At 44.4% G+C, this 16,260-nt stretch overlaps 1 protein-coding gene across 3 annotated transcripts in view; it reads right to left on the bottom strand.

Moving 5' to 3' along the window:
- LOC134211978 (discoidin domain-containing receptor tyrosine kinase B) overlaps positions 1–16,260 on the bottom strand; it is an 802,844-nt gene that overhangs the window by 528,016 nt on the left and 258,568 nt on the right. The window contains exon 2 of one of the 3 annotated variants that reach the window (XM_062689416.1): positions 9,731–9,793. The exons of the other annotated variants lie outside the window; for them this stretch is intronic. The gene's annotated coding sequence lies outside the window, so the exon portion shown is untranslated. The remainder of the gene's footprint in view (positions 1–9,730; positions 9,794–16,260) is intronic. 3 annotated transcript variants of the gene reach the window in all.

Below are 16,260 nucleotides of genomic sequence, written 5' to 3'. Positions count from 1 at the left end.
CCCCGTGGACCTTTCAGTCAAGAGAACGCTTAGATGACCGACATTGAGTAAACCCATATCTGTCACCTTCTCGCTTGAGAACAATCACCAAACCATGGAGGTGTCCAAAAGATCCAAATCCAATAAAAAGAAGCGTGAAGGAAACATGACATTAAAACCCTGCTACATAAATTGCTGTTGTTGCATATATCGGATCAACTGTTTTTATTTTCGGATGCTCGACTGGAAAGAACGACTCGGCTCAGAGCAAACGCATCCAACAAACGACGAGACTGTGGCACACAGAAGGACGCTATGTGTCCGACGACATGGGCCTTTGGACTGAACAAAACCGTGTCGCCCTCGTCGTCATCGTCGAAGGACCTGAACATGGACAAGCGAGATGTAATCTTCTTATTAATGAAATTAAGATTATTTCATCCACTCCCATGATTCAATTCAACGACGGAACGGCGGCAGCAAGTTGCGCCATCCAACAGCAGGCACGAGGAACAACAAAATCGGGTCGGATTTATGCATTTCAACGACATGGAGAGGTGGTGCGATGGGCAGTGGAAAGCCGATATGATTTGAACATTTGCTTCATAGTAAGACGCGTGTATCCGACATCAGATAGACCGATCAGTAATTGAATGTTTAATCTGATGCACTTTTTCAGAAGATACTGTTGCAAGAAGGCTTTATAATTGCTATGAAGGCAAAGATGATACCGGCTTAATTGATAAACGGGTCGACAAATTCAGCGTTGTTCGCGTTTCTTTCGATGACTACTTCTTCTAGGAGAATCTTCAAGTTATGTTTAGGAAACTGCCTGCGGAGCTGAGCAAACGACCTAACATCTCCGTACATGGTGATCCCTTTCAATTGGCCCATTCTTCTGGCGCGGTGCGAGATTGCGCCCCCAGCTGGGCTTTGATCCGACTTCAATTGTTATGAAGGAATGTTGCTGCGGCGAACCAAACTCTTCTCACTATCCCCATTCAGTGTGGCGGCAGACTCGCCCAACCGCCCAATGACCTTTTTGCACCAAACGATGACGGTGATTGATTGCAACGACCTGGACTGGGCTCAAAAGTCTGCTAACAAGATGCTGCGGGCGGGCGCTGACAAGTTTCATTGTTGTGAGTGGAATAAAAAATATTCCAAGCTGCTTTTGAATCGCCATCGACGACGGAGCCCGGCTGACTGGGGAGCGCAAACCAGCAGAATGGATGCAAATATAATTGGGCAAATTCCATTTTAATTGAGTTATTCAAAAAGGAATAGAAAACCACGCAACAATTTCGGTCTCCGCCGATGGAGAGCTTTGTTAGTGGCAGTAACATTTTCGAGTTGCTTCTTTTGGAGTTCGCTTCGTCTTTTCTGCTTGAGTTCTATGGTCATTGACGCTTAATAGTGAAATATGATGGGTTACGAAAGGGCCTAATTTGTTGAAGCTCAAGCTGTTGATGGTTTATCCTAGATTCATGTACGAATTCTATTTAATATCCCAATTCAAGTTTAACATACAAAACGTCTTAAGTAGATAGAGTAAAAATAATAAAAAATAAAGAAATAAGGATGAACATAATAATTCAATCACAATTTCATGAAAGAATGTTTAAAAAATTTAAAAATCTGAAGCTTCCATAAAACATGACGAAAACAGCAAATTTTCGATGTAACAATTGCTCATTCATAGAATATTTTTTTTTTAAATTGCGACATTTACTCCTATTTAGACTCACCCTAAATAAACGAGTATCCCAGTCGAATTTCGCAAACGATATCGCAATCCGTCAAGGTGACTGCGCATAAAGGTTATCTAATTTTTCCATATAATAGTAATTTAAGTTTGAAATACCTAATTTTGAAAAGCTCTGCATCTGACAGTGACCAAGTTCAAGAGTCAACAACAAAAATCGTTTGTGTTAATCAATATCTCAAAGCGTTTGACAGTGCAAAGTTCGAAAACGGAACGAGGATTATCACAGAAGCATAAACAATTGTAAAAAGAGCAATAAATTAAACTGTTTTATTTACCTGCACATAGGGAGCAGGTCATTTGGTATAAAGTCATTTGGCATAACGCCATTTGGCATAAGGCATTTGGCAGCAAGACCATTGGGCATAACGAACATTTGGCATAACGGACATATGCCAAAACACATTTTTGTGTTCATTAAATTAGTTACTAGACTAAGTGTTGATGTAATCAGTTCTTTAATAGTAGACGCTTGCCTGGATTAAGGTAATGGTGGATGTGATCTCTTCTTTAAATGTAGGTGTTTGCTCAGCATAAGGCACTGGTGGATGTGATCCCTTCATTAAAACAAGGCGGTTGCTTGTATTAAGGCAAGGGTGTATGTGATCGCTTTTTTAAAAGTACAAGTGAATCCTTTAATGGAAATAGAAGTTTGTCCAGAATACGGCAATGGTAGATGTGATTCTCTTCTTGAAAGTAGGCGATTGCTTGAATTGAGACAATTTTAGATTGGATCCATTCTTCAAAAATAATTGTTTGTCCGGTATCAAGCAAGTGGATTCAATATTCCTTTTTTTGTGTAAGCGTTGTCTGGGATTAAGTCAATGACGGATGTGATCCCTTTCTCGGAAGTAGTTCTGTCGCTTCGTTTGTCCACCCTTCATCAAATAACCCTTTCCTTTGACCACTTCAAAATTATGCCAAATGCCCGTTGTGGCAAATCACCATTATGCCAAACGACCTAAATGGCGTTATGGCAAATAACTTTATGCCAAATAACCCAGACCCCTGCACAAATATCTGCATTTTATAAAAATAACTAAATACACTCATCCCTCTTTTTACGGCACTTTTTTATAGGTCACTTCGTTTTACGGCCCTCTTTTGACAACAAGTGATGTCATTTTTTTTGGCGATATTGTCATCAAAAAGTAACCCAATTAGAAGGCACTCTTAAAATCCCCAAGAACTAAGTAGCTGGTTTACATCTTCAATATTTGCCTTCAACAAGTGTTCTATTCCAGGTTATTCAAGAATTCCCTGGAGTCTACAAGCGTAACCAAGACCCTAATATCTACTCACATAACCAAAGGACTGATATCTTTTGTGAATCATGTCCTAATTGATGCATTAAACAAAATTGTATATGTATTCAATAACTGTTTCTTTGCCAAAAAGTGTTTTTTTTGCATGATTCATGCCTATTAGTACTACGGATTCGCCTTCAATAACTGTTCTGTTTCAGTCCATCCAAGAATTTCCAGGAGTGTAGGTCTGGAAGTCTACACGCGTAACCAAAGGATATCTTTGATATCTTTTTTTAAATGGCTCACCATGGTTGACTATTCAATGGGAAACAACTTGCCGCCATATGAAGAAAGGTGCCGGCTTATTCCCCTCGAATCGTTGGCTGCTAGGAGAAAACTACTACAACGGCTCTTTGTGTTTGGACTGCTGATGCAGCGCTCTTCTAAGCCAATTGAGCTTCCACGCTCCTCAACGACGTCTACGACAATACTCGCTTTTTTGGCACCCCACCCGTCGCACCAACTACAGCTTCAACGAACCATGGACTATGTGCTGCCGTGTATTCAACGAAACCAGTGTCGTCTATGATTTTGGCATAAGTAAGTCCACATACAAGCAAAGGATTGTCCATTTAGCATAAGTTCCTCCAGGAATTCCTCCGGAAGTTCCTCCAGGAATTCCTCCGGAAGTTCCTCCAGGAATTCCTCCGGAAGTTCCTCCAGGAATTCCTCCGGAAGTTCCTCCAGGAATTCCTCCGGAAGTTCCTCCAGGAATTCCTCCGGAAGTTCCTCCAGGAATTCCTCCGGAAGTTCCCCCAGGAATTCCTCCGGAAGTTCCCCCAGGAATTCCTCCGGAAGTTCCTCCGGGAATTCCTCCGGAAGTTCCTCCAGGAATTCTTCCGGAAGTTCCTCTAGGAATTCCTCCGGAAGTTCCTCCAGGAATTCCTCCGGAAGTTCCTCCAGGAATTCCTCCGGAAGTTCCTCCAGGAATTCCTCCGGAAGTTCCTCCAGGAATTCCTCCGGAAGTTCCTCCAGGAATTCCTCCGGAAGTTCCTCCAGGAATTCCTCCGGAAGTTCCCCCAGGCATTCCTCCGGAAGTTCCTCCAGGAATTCCTCCGGAAGTTCCTCCAGGAATTCCTCCGGAAGTTCCTCCAGGAATTCCTCCGGAAGTTCCTCCAGGAATTCCTCCGGAAGTTCCTCCAGGAATTCCTCCGGAAGTTCCTCCAGGAATTCCTCCGGAAGTTCCTCCAGGAATTCCTCCGGAAGTTCCTCCAGGAATTCCTCCGGAAGTTCCTTAAGGAATTCCTCCGGCCGTTCCTCCAGGAATTCCTCCGAAAGTTCCTCCAGGAATTCCTCCGGAAGTTCCTCCAGGAATTCCTCCGGAAGTTCCTCCAGGAATTCCTCCGGAAGTTCCTCCAGGAATTCCTCCGGAAGTTCCTCTAGGAATTCCTCCGGCCGTTCCTCCAGGAATTCCTCCGGAAGTTCCTCCAGGAATTCCTCCGGAAGTTCCTCCAGGAATTCCTCCGGAAGTTCATCCAGGAATTCCTCCGGAAGTTCATCCAGGAATTCCTCCGGAAGTTTATCCAGGAATTCCTCCGGAAGTTCCTCGAGAAATTCCTCCAGAAGTTCCTCGAGGAATTCCTCCAGAAGTTCCTCGAGGAATTCCTCCAGAAGTTCCTCCAGGAATTCCCCCGGAAGTTCTTCCAGGAATTCCTCCGGAAGTTCCTCCAGGAATTCCTCCGGAAGTTCCTCCAGGAATTCCTCCGGAAGTTCCTCCAGGAATTCCTCCGGAAGTTCCTCCAGGAATTCCTCCGGAAGTTCCCCCAGGAATTCCTCCGGAAGTTCCCCCAGGAATTCCTCCGGAAGTTTCCCAAAGAATTTCTCCGGAAGTTCCCCAGGAATTTCTACGAATGTTCCCCAGGAATTCCTCCGAAGTTCCCCAGGAATTCCTCCGGAAGTTCCCCAGGAATTCCTCCGGAAGTTCCCCAGGAATTCCTCCGGAAGTTCCTCCAGGAATTCCTCCGGAAGTTCCTCCAGGAATTCCTCCGGAAGTTCCTCCAGGAATTCCTCCGAAGTTCCTCCAGGAATTCCTCCGAAGTTCCTCCAGGAATTCCTCCGGAAGTTCCTCCAGGAATTCCTCCGGAAGTTCCTCCAGGAATTCCTCCGGAAGGTCCTCCAGGAATTCCTCCGGAAGTGCCTCCAGGAAGTCCTCCGGAAGTTCCTCCAGGAATTCCTCCGGAAGTTCCTCCAGGAATTCCTCCGGAAGTTCCTCCAGGAATTCCTCCGGAAGTTCCTCCAGGAATTCCTCCGGAAGTTCCTCCAGGAATTCCTCCGGAAGTCCCTCCAGGAATTCCTCCGGAAGTTCCTCCAGGAATTCCTCCGGCCGTTCCTCCAGGAATTCCTCCGGAAGTTCCTCCAGGAATTCCTCCGGGAGTTCATCCAGGAATTCCTCCGGAAGTTCCTCCAGGAATTCCTCCGGAAGTTCCTTCAGGAATTCCTCCGGAAGTTCCTTAAGGAATTCCTCCGGCCGTTCCTCCAGGAATTCCTCCGGAAGTTCCTCCAGGAATTCCTCCGGAAGTTCATCCAGGAATTCCTCCGGAAGTTTATCCAGGAATTCCTCCGGAAGTTCCTCCAGGAATTCCTCTGAAAGTTCCTCCAGAAATTCCTCCGGAAGTTCCTCCAGGAATTCCTCCGGAAGTTCCCCCAGGCATTCCTCCGGAAGTTCCCCCAGGCATTCCTCCGGAAGTTCCTCCAGGAATTCCTCCGGAAGTTCCTCCAGGAATTCCTCCGGAAGTTCCTCCAGGAATTCCTCCGGAAGTTCCTCCAGGAATTCCTCCGGAAGTTCCTTAAGGAATTCCTCCGGCCGTTCCTCCAGGAATTCCTCCGGAAGTTCCTCCAGGAATTCCTCCGGAAGTTCATCCAGGAATTCCTCCGGAAGTTTATCCAGGAATTCCTCCGGAAGTTTATCCAGGAATTCCTCCGGAAGTTCCTCCAGGAATTCCTCCGAAAGTTCCTCCAGGAATTCGTCCGGAGGTTCCTCGAGGAATTCCTCCAGAAGTTCCTCGAGGAATTCCTCCAGAAGTTCCTCGAGGAATTCCTCCAGAAGTTCCTCGAGGAATTCCTCCAGAAGTTCCTCGAGGAATTCCTCCAGAGGTTCCTCCAGGAATTCCTCCAGAAGTTCCTCCAGGAATTCCCCCGGAAGTTCCTCCAGGAATTCCTCCGGAAGTTCCTCCAGGAATTCCTCCGGAAGTTCCTCCAGGAATTCCTCCGGAAGTTCCGCCAGGAATTCCTCCGGAAGTTCCTCCAGGAATTCCTCCGGAAGTTCCGCCAGGAATTCCTCCGGAAGTTCCGCCAGGAATTCCTCCGGAAGTTCCGCCAGGAATTCCTCCGGAAGTTCCTCCAGGAATTCCTCCGGAAGTTACTTCAGAAATTCTTCCGGAAGCTCCTCCCGAAGTTCCTCCAGAAACTCCTTCGCAAGTTCTTCCGAAAGTCCCTCCGGAAATTCTTCCAGGAATGCTTTCGGAATTTCCCCCATGGAATTCGTTTGGAAGTTCCTCCAGGAATTTGTTTGAAGTGAAGCATGAAGTATTTCTTGAAGAAATTCGCAAAGGAATTCCTGGTCATAAATTAAAAAGAAATTTTTTATATAGATTCTTGAATGAATTTCATATGGATTTCTCGATGAATGAACGGAAAATTTTCTGAAGGAGTTCCGTAAAAAGTTTCGGTAGAAATTCTAGACCTAGACGTTTTATTTCATAAATTATTATAAAAAAAAAAGATTGTCGAGTTTCGAAATAATTTTCTAATGAAATTTTGAAATATTTTCAGACCGAAATAATTTAGTACGTACTGCCGAAGAAGTTCTAGGAGCAATTCTTCGAATTCTTGAAGAACAATCCCCTTATTTTCTAAATAATTTGATGTCAGGTGCATTTTGTTTGAACAAATATTGTTTTGTTTGACGGAGCATACGTTGTTCAACAAGTGGTTCCCCAACAAACAATTCAGGCTGAAAAAGCTACTTTTTTAGCTAAAAAAGCCTGATTTAAATTATATAAGCCCTTAATCAGCTGTCAATTTGGTTGAGAATAAATGCTGCATAATTGTACAGAAGATAATTGTCATATGGACTTGGCTGAAAATATGTATTTCCGACAACAGCTAGATAAAAATAGACTTTCAGGGAAATTTCCATCGGCGTGGTAAAAAATATTCGGCGGCGTGTGCAAATTTCATACGGCGGCGCCGATTAATTTTTTACGGCGGCGGCGGCGTGGCGTGGCGGCGCATAGATCCAGTTATGATTTATATTTCAAACAGACGCTTGTTTTTCTAGTTTAGAACTAATTTTGAACTAGATCTGAAGAAGCATTGATCTTTATATTATTGATCGACATCAAAAACTTTTCGAAACCTGAACAATTCAAAATTGCAAAAGAATATCAAAGTACCCCGCCTACAGGCGCCTTGGGCTTTAGAGGGTTACTAGTTAACTAGCCAATTGGCTTCATTAAATGAAACAATAATATGGGTCTGTTCACAAACTACATTAGCATTAGCATTTAGCAATTCGCACAAATTCGTAGGAGGTACAAGCCAAGACTATTGTTTGAGAGTGGCATCACTCTCATCCGTTACCACAGATATTGATTTGGGACTAATCATTAACTCTTAGATGGAAGCAATCTCCAATAGTCGAGATCTGTCCTGGCCTCGTCCTTGCGAATGCTGAGGAAGGGGAAGGATGGTTTGTTGAACACCTACTTAAGAAAGATGCAGAGAACTCTACTACCTCTCATAGGTGCCACGGGAGGTTTTGGGATTGTGTGGGAATCGTTTTGGTAGAGTTTTGGTGGCCATGAAGTCCACAGGATCTATTTAAGCAAATTGGATACTCCTTCTATGCTGTTCTGTTTCAGGTCATCCAAGAATTCTTCTAGAAAACATATCATTGCTATATTTGATCTGTTGATCCAAGAATCCCTGGAATATAGGCCTCGAATCTATACGGTCTGTTTTTAATGGTTCATGCTCTTCTAAATCCGTATGCCTGGAGCCGCCTTCAATAGCAGTTCCGGTCCAGGTCATCCAAAAATTCCCTGAAGTTTGGGTCTTACGGTCTGCACGCATCTTTTTCAACAATAGTTTGAGACCTTTTTGATTTAAAGAGTCATACAAGAATTCCCTGGAGTACAAGAAGTGTCTAATAACTTTGAAAAAAAATGGTTGAAGCCCTTGTGATCCATAAAAAAAAATGGATACACCTTCAACTATTGTTGCATCCCAGTTCAATCAAGAATTACCTGAAGTATAGGCTTTCGGCTCTTTGAGAGCTGTTCCCCTTTTTTATTATTTATGCTGGTTGCATTCCACAGAATTGAATTGGATGAGCGTTCAACAATTGTTCCTTTTCAGCTCATTCAAAAATTCATTGAAGTTTAGGCCTTGATGGCGTCACGCGTACCCAAAGAACCGTCATTTTTTTTTAAAGAGGGTATATGCCCTTAGTAATCCAAAGAATCAAATTGGATAATAATTGAACAAGAAATCAAATCCTACTTAATTTAAATAATCACCTTGAAGGGAACATGCATTCAAGTCATATCTAATTTGGTTCAAATGATCACTAAGAGCATGTTGCTTTTCTAAAACTGGCAAAAAAGTCTTTCGTTACGCGTATTTACCATAAAGCCTGTAGTTCAATTCTTGAAATTCTTAGATAGCCTGAAATAGAACATGCAATCAATTCTTGACTAATTCAGAGCTTAGAGCATATTGCATTTCTAAAGCATGTAGATCTTTCGTTACGCGTATTGACCTTAAGGCCTGAACTCCAATTCTTGGAATTCTTGAATGACCCGGAATGGAACGTGCATTCCATTCATATCCAATTTGGTTTAAATGATCATTAAGAGCATGTTGCATTTCTGAAAGGAGCAGACAGTTACGCGTATTGACCATCAGGCCTCCAGGCTTCCAGTTCTTGGAATTCTTGGGTGGCTGGGAATGGAACAAATGTTGAAGGCATGACCAGTTTGATATCCAATCGCAAGGAATATTGATGATTGGACCTCTTGAAGGATCAGAAGTGGGGCTGGGTCGGCCACACTCTACGTAGGGGCGGAAACGAAATCTGTAGACAAGCATTAGACTGGAACCCAGCGGGACATCGCAGCAGAGGCAGACCCAGAGGCTCATGGCGGCGAAGCCTCAATAAAGAAATAAAAGAAATCGACCGAAATCTAACCTTGCAACAGGTTAAAGCGATAGCCGGGCAATGCTCAGGGTGGAGATCTTTCAAGTCGGCCCTTTGCACCACCGGAGGTGTACAGGATCCATAAGTAAGTAAGTAAGACCGCTTGAAGCATGTACCGTATCAAAAATACATCCCAGTGCACTCTTGGAAGCCCTAGAACATGTGATAATAACAAATCCAATTTGGGTCTTTGGATTGCTATGATTATGTAACGTATTTATAATTGCCCAAAGATCAATAAATTAAGTGGAAAACTAATAAATTGTGCTAAAATTATTTTTACGTAGTTTTTACGCCGTAAAAGTAAGGTTGAGTGTATGACTTTTTTTGGAATTTCGCGTGTAATAACAGTCCTAGATTTCCTGAAATCAAATGGTCAAAAGCTTTGGTATTTTTAAACTTTTATGAGTTGTAAAACTCGACATTTCCAAATATTAATTTAATTCAACACAACAACATTGCAATTATTTTAAAATTTACCTTCCTTAATTACACATTTGCGAAAACATCACCACAATGTTGCATCCAGTAAATCCATCGTACCTAAAACGAAAACAAAGTACACTCCGGTTAGTTTAACATTGTTGAAACGTAATCTGTTTAGCATGTGAATAATCTCTTTTCATAGCATATAAAGTCTTAAAAAGTTGCAGCATCTGATTAAGACCCGCAGAACCCTTTGTGTCGTCGGTGGGAGAGGGCTTTCGTTTTTCTTTTACGAGCGATGTTCCATCGTCAAACTTATGCTTACTGCATGGTTAAGTACGTATGGTTCGTGGAGTGCTGCTCGTTACAATAGTGACAACAGAGAACCCACGAGGATTAAAGTGCCATTTTCCCACATCCGAATACACAAACACCGACACATGCACACACGCACAGCGACACATAAGCTTAAATCTCATCTTTTCTCGAACAGCATGCGATGGGATCCTGTGTGAGTGTTCCTTGTATGTGTTCATCTTTTGATCCACCAGCTTGGGAAACAATTTTGCCTGAAGCGTAGTGATAAGTCACGTCGGGAACGTGCGCTTTCGCGAATGTCTCCTCCTATGTCGCAACTTTTGTGATCATCCCACAATAGGTTGGTCCATAAAATAACAATTTGCTTTTCTATCTCTTAATTTATAATTAGCGAAAAAAGACGCTTTTCCAATGAAATTTATCTATTGTTTGAAAATTGAGTTGTGAAGCGAAATGCTAAAGGTTTGTCTAAATCTTGACAAGAATTAAAACAAATGAGAACTAGTCTAGTTCCACGCCAGTCAGCGGTTGATGCAGGATGAGACAAAGTTTTAATCTTGCTCTCATCAGAGCTACACATCTCGCATACACACGCACACATACACATCAATACACAACACACGGCTGACACAGAACTGAAAACGCGAATGGAAGAAAGGAGCTGCTTAGGTTATCCCCTTTAGACCCCGTTTTGGAGATGAGTGGAGATCGGCAAGGCTGACGACCGGCTGGCTCGAGAGCACTTCAAGATGAGGCACCCTCGACCGAGTTGGAAGCGGTTTTCGCATATGGTCGTTAGCGTATTCAGAGAAGATTTGTGCCACCGTGGTGGAATCTTAACCCCATTACACTCAGATTTGTAAAGGTACGGCAGTCAGGTATGTGACACCGAAGATGACCTCAGAATTGAGGTTGAATTATTCGCTTTTTACAAGTGCTCGGATTTCATAAAATAATATTATTGGTGTTTACCAATTCGTTTTACAGATCAAATCTTTCTTGTATGTATTTAAAAGGGTATCTTTAATTTTTTGTACCATTTTAGTGATAGAAATTACATATGTTGATGGCACTGTAGTTCTTCTGGTATGCTTATTGACAAGCATTCGAGCATTTTCAGCATTTCTTAGCTTAAATGCGATAAATGTTATCTCGCCACCCCTTTCGGCTACGTCAATGCACATAGCTTTCGCATACCAATTGATAATGTTGTGTTAATTTCTTTCAATTTTGTTAAGCCACCCGTTCCAGCAGTCAGTCTGGTATGACAGTAGATCAACTTTTAATTTCCATCCATACGGGGTTCGTCCCAGCATTACTCGCATCGTGGGATGGTTAAGGGTTTCATAATCCCCTCCAACGCGACGGCTGCAACCGCTTTCTTTCTCCGAGATCCAAGCAGCAGCAGCAGCAGCCGTTAGATGTCTATATATCATAGTGGTAGAGTACACAAATCGTCGGATTAAAATAATATAAATATTGACAATCTATTTATACTTTCCTACTTCTTGGAGGTGGTTCTTTCGTAGTTGGAATGTTTGCTCGACCGGTATGACGGTTTGATAGACTCTTATGCCGACGCTGGAGTAGGATTACGATCGCTGAATGGTGAAGCTGATTGGATTGCACCTATCCGACTGGATGGTTTGAACTATTGCGGTAACTCCCTTTTGATATTTTTTAAAGGCCACATTTCATCCCAAGGCATATGTTCCATAACTTGTGTATGATCCCATTTTATCGGCTTACCATCCTACCCAGGAACAGAAACTATTCTTTCGATTTCACGTGTGCTGTGCCACCATCAAATGGAAACGGAAAGACGTGTGATGCTGCTGATGCTGGTGGAAGCAGGAATTAGCTTCTCCCATTCGGAACGACAATCTGCTAACGCCGCCGAACAGCATCCAGAGATCTGTATCTCCGCTTTCACGTCTTTCCATTTCGCTCCTTCAATGCCGTGTCTGTGCGTGCGGAAAATCGGAGTAAAAATATTGGCTGTGACAACGAATTGATGTGTGTTTACAATTGGACTTATCCACTCGAAGACACACGTCAACAGCCCGCTCCGTTCGGGCTCGGTTTGATTCTTGGCGACAGAAGGGTGGCAGGAATATCGAAGGCGGACAGTTTGGAAGTGAAATTTTGTATCTTGTCAAAACAGCCGACTCGGGGGGATTAGAGACATCAGGTTGACGGAGGTTTCGTTTTAAGTTGTGGGTGCGGGTTGTTTAGGAAGAAGAGTGTCACTAATTTTCGAAAACGAATGGTTGAACAAATTGGTTGTTCATTTTTCCTACCGCAAGCGCGGTAATATATGGAGTGGTGATAATTCGTGTTCCATATAGGTAGATATTAAACAGCAGCACATGTTTTCGAAATATCTTCTTCCTCTTCTTCAATGACTCTACATTCCAACTGGAATTTGGCCTGCTTTTCAACTAAGTATTTTATTAGCATTTCCTCATTTATTCATTGAAAGCTTTTCTATGCCCGCCATTGCATGGGTATGTATCTTGTGTTGCAAGTACAATGGATAAACTTTGCCCAGGGCGTCGAGAAACCTTCCAGCCCGAAAACATCCTAGACCGGATCGAGAACCAAACTCGCCTTCTCCGGATTGGCAATATAATTGGTTAAATAAATATATCTTTTCAACCAAATAAAAATTATTATAAATAATACCATCTGGCATCATGTTGTCGTAGAACGTGCATATTTCTGTTTAAGTCGCATTTTCTACCGTTCCGGAAGAGAATGAGAGTAAAATGTTTAGAGATTAAGTGAAATTTTGCTTAGGACGGGAACTGGTTTGAAGTGTTCCGGGAATGCAATCGTTATGACTGAAATGAGTGCTGCACCTCGTTAGTTCAAATCAAATAAAAGCTTTTTCAAACGATGTTTAGCAAGAATAACTATTTTTTAGCGGAAGTGAATCCCATTGCAGTTGTAACTGCTAGTGACGTCCGTCGTCTATGCAGTGGACATCCAAACGTCCCAGACTAGTTCACCTTTGGGGTTCTCAGGGTTGCCTTACCTGCTCAAGGAATTCACGAGGGAATAGCAGAAAGAGGACAAGACAACGACGCACTTACATGAATAAGGATAACGTATGAAAGAAATTTACTGTTCAAATACATTTTTATACAATTTTTTTTTTTCAATTCATAGTGCCAGGAGTGGGTTAGTAAACAGGGATAAGGAATGGATGCGGCCGATTAAAACGTAGGGGCCCATTGGCGACATGCGCGCGGGTGACGTACCTTGGACGACTGTTCATTATCGCCGATAGCCGGCTGGGCTGCTATTTGGGCACGAAGGCTAGGGTGGTGAGGTTCGACGAACGGGTTGGCCTGCTGGCGGGATCGGATTTCGGCTTCACGAAGTGAACAGCCGGCGTGGCCGAAAGGTTGAACACGATAACGAGGGCTTTGCTGTTTGTCGAGACTTCTTCTCGGCGGGTATTCGAGGCGGCGGCTTCTTCTCGTTGGTTTGGCTACCGGCGAGACCGGATTCTGGCTTCGCGAAGTGAACAGCCGGGGTGGCCGAAAGGTTGAACACGATGACGAGGGCCTTGCTACTTGTCGAGGCTTCTTCTCGGCGGTACCCGACCGTGGATTCGTGGCGAGAACAGCCGGCGGGGCCGCAGTCGGACAAGCACGAGGACGAGGGTTCTGCAATTTGCCAACGATTCTGCTTCTCGGGTTGGCTTTCGGCGGTACCGAGGCTTCTTCTTCTCGACGGGTTCGCTGTCGACGGGACCGGATCGTGGCTTCGTGGAGAAAACGGCCGGCGTGGCCGTAGTTATAAAACTCGGGTACGAGGGCTTTCTACTCGCCAAGGCTTCTTCTCGGCGAGTCCGGATCGTAGATTTGTGGAGGAAACACCCGGGTTGCCCTAATGGACAAGCTCGAGGACGAGGGCTTTGCAATTTTGTCGACGGGACCGGATCGTGGCTCGTAGAGGAAACAGCCGGCGTGGCCGTAGTGGTAAAACACGAGGGCGAGGGCTTAGCTACTTGTCGAGGCTTCTTCTCGGCAAACTCGGCACCACTTAACGACGCGCAAGGGTTTCTTTGTCGGTCCCGCACCTTTTCCGGGAATTTAACCCTTCGATGATTGTAAGCCACTCACGAACACTGTCTGCACTACTGGCCAAATCACACGATCTCCGTACCACGTGAGTATGTATCACTGCATTCTACGGGAATCTTCTTGATTTGCAGGTCTTTACTCGACGGCTATCTGATCACGACTCCCGCTCAGTTCTTAGCTACCTCTTCGGATCCCCGATTTTTTCGATTATCTCCTACCACATTCGTTGTCGGCTTCGGCAGCGGATATGGTGTTGCCTTTTTTTCTTTTTGAATCGGGCGAAAAGTGGGAAGGGGGATAGGACAGATTTGCACTTTAAATATCAAAGTAGGCCAAATGCCTAGAAATTATTCCCTAGAATTTTAACGGTATGCAACTGTGCCGATGTTTGCCCGTTGGTACCATTTTCGGTAACACAGTATTGCACGGCCCTTAAAATTCAGGAAAAGTTGCTTTCTCTAATAAATATCAATTAAATAATGCAGTCGTATGCATGTTAGGCCGGGAATGGGGTAAGAAACCGTAGTAGAGTATTCATCTTAGACAAAACGCTTTTATGCACTCGATTGCTTGTTTTCGGTATCGTATTTGATCGGAGACGCGATAAAAAATACGCTAGCCTTTGTGTTTTCAGGAGATACCGTTCAGCCAACAGTTGCAGACATGAATTGATTAGTTAAATTTATCAACGGTGACCCGTCGTCGATGGACGCGACGAACAAGATTTCCGATGCGATCAATTAATTTCGATTATTCGATTTCAATTAATTGCGATTATACGCAAAGTTACAGTATTTTCTAGGATAAACAAAACAAATTCGCAGCTTTTGCAAACAGCGATAAAAATGTTAAAACAAAAACAATAGAAAAAGAAAAAGGCGGAAACAAAATGACAACGGTCACTTGATTCTGATCAAGAGTCGGACAAGTCGATGCAAAAGTCTTTTGATAGAACATCGTTTGGCTAAAAATGTCATGTCGGGTCATCCTGTAACACAAGTGAGAGTCCACTATAGACCCTTTACCTTATAACATAAACGGCGGCCAAAAGGTAACGTCATCTGCCTGAGAGTAGAGAAAAAAAGCTGACAGCATGAAAGTCGGTTCTGGGTACTCATTGACTAGGTACTAATTTTCGGGCCCACTTATGCACACTCTTCTCCTCCGCCTCAGAGTATGGGTTAGATGCAAAGTCGTACCAAGTGATATTTTTTTTTCTTCCTAAGCAATGCTCAACAGACATCCTGGGTTGTCCAGGAAGTACGGGGTTAGGGACCACCTCCAACAGCAAACGAGGGAGACAGGACTACATCCCGACCCGCTAAACCGTTTCCATTGTCGCCGTTTCCATAGTCTCTTTGGTACAACCAGAAAGTAATGCTTCAAAGGGGGGCCAGTGCACAACGCACCCTCGAGGTTAGCAGCGTGTCCTTGCAGCATCGAACATCGTGACTCGCTTTTTTAGAAGAACACCATGGTATCGTGCCAGCGCATTGCCGGCTTTCCAGATGGCCTTACCACGCCCTATGTCCTCGGAAGGTGGGAAGGGTCGACTTCGCGCCTGCTTCCCTCTGCACGACTGGTATCAAAAATGACCTCTCTGCGATAGGGCCTATTCGCCAACACACAGAGGGACTTGCCGACGCGGTGCCTACGCCTGCCCCAGTCTTGACGAAGACCCTTTTCCGTCCTCGGGCTCAGAACCCGCCCGGTTGATCGACGCCGCGAAAGCGACGATACCATGTTGTTATTCACGCAGCCACTTGTTCGATAAAAGGATCGAGTTCGACCACAGGGCATGACCACCGGTATGACCCATGAAGCCGACTCCGATCCCTTGGACCACCTCTTATTTGCGCCTGAACTAGCCATCCTTGAGTCCACGCGCCACCTTCTATGTAGCTCCGAGACGATTTGGACGATAGCCAATAAAACGGCGTTCCAGCCAACTTCATCTTTACACATCCTCCGAACTAGGTTGTCCGGGTCACGCATTGCGCGAAAACGTGAGCACACGAACAACACGTGTTCCGCCGTTTCCTCTAAACCTGCGCACACCAAACACTCGGGTGAGGCCGAGCAAGCCAGCTGCGTTACCTGCACTGTGAATTTGCAGCACGCTTAAACGCCGGGCACTTCGAACCCCCCATGGGGTGCTTGCTGTTCACAGCT

Source organism: Armigeres subalbatus, chromosome 2, assembly GCF_024139115.2.
Source record: "Armigeres subalbatus isolate Guangzhou_Male chromosome 2, GZ_Asu_2, whole genome shotgun sequence".
NCBI lineage: Eukaryota > Metazoa > Arthropoda > Insecta > Diptera > Culicidae > Armigeres > Armigeres subalbatus.
Note: the sequence above shows the minus strand (reverse complement) of the source record. Positions and strands in the feature narration are given on the sequence as shown.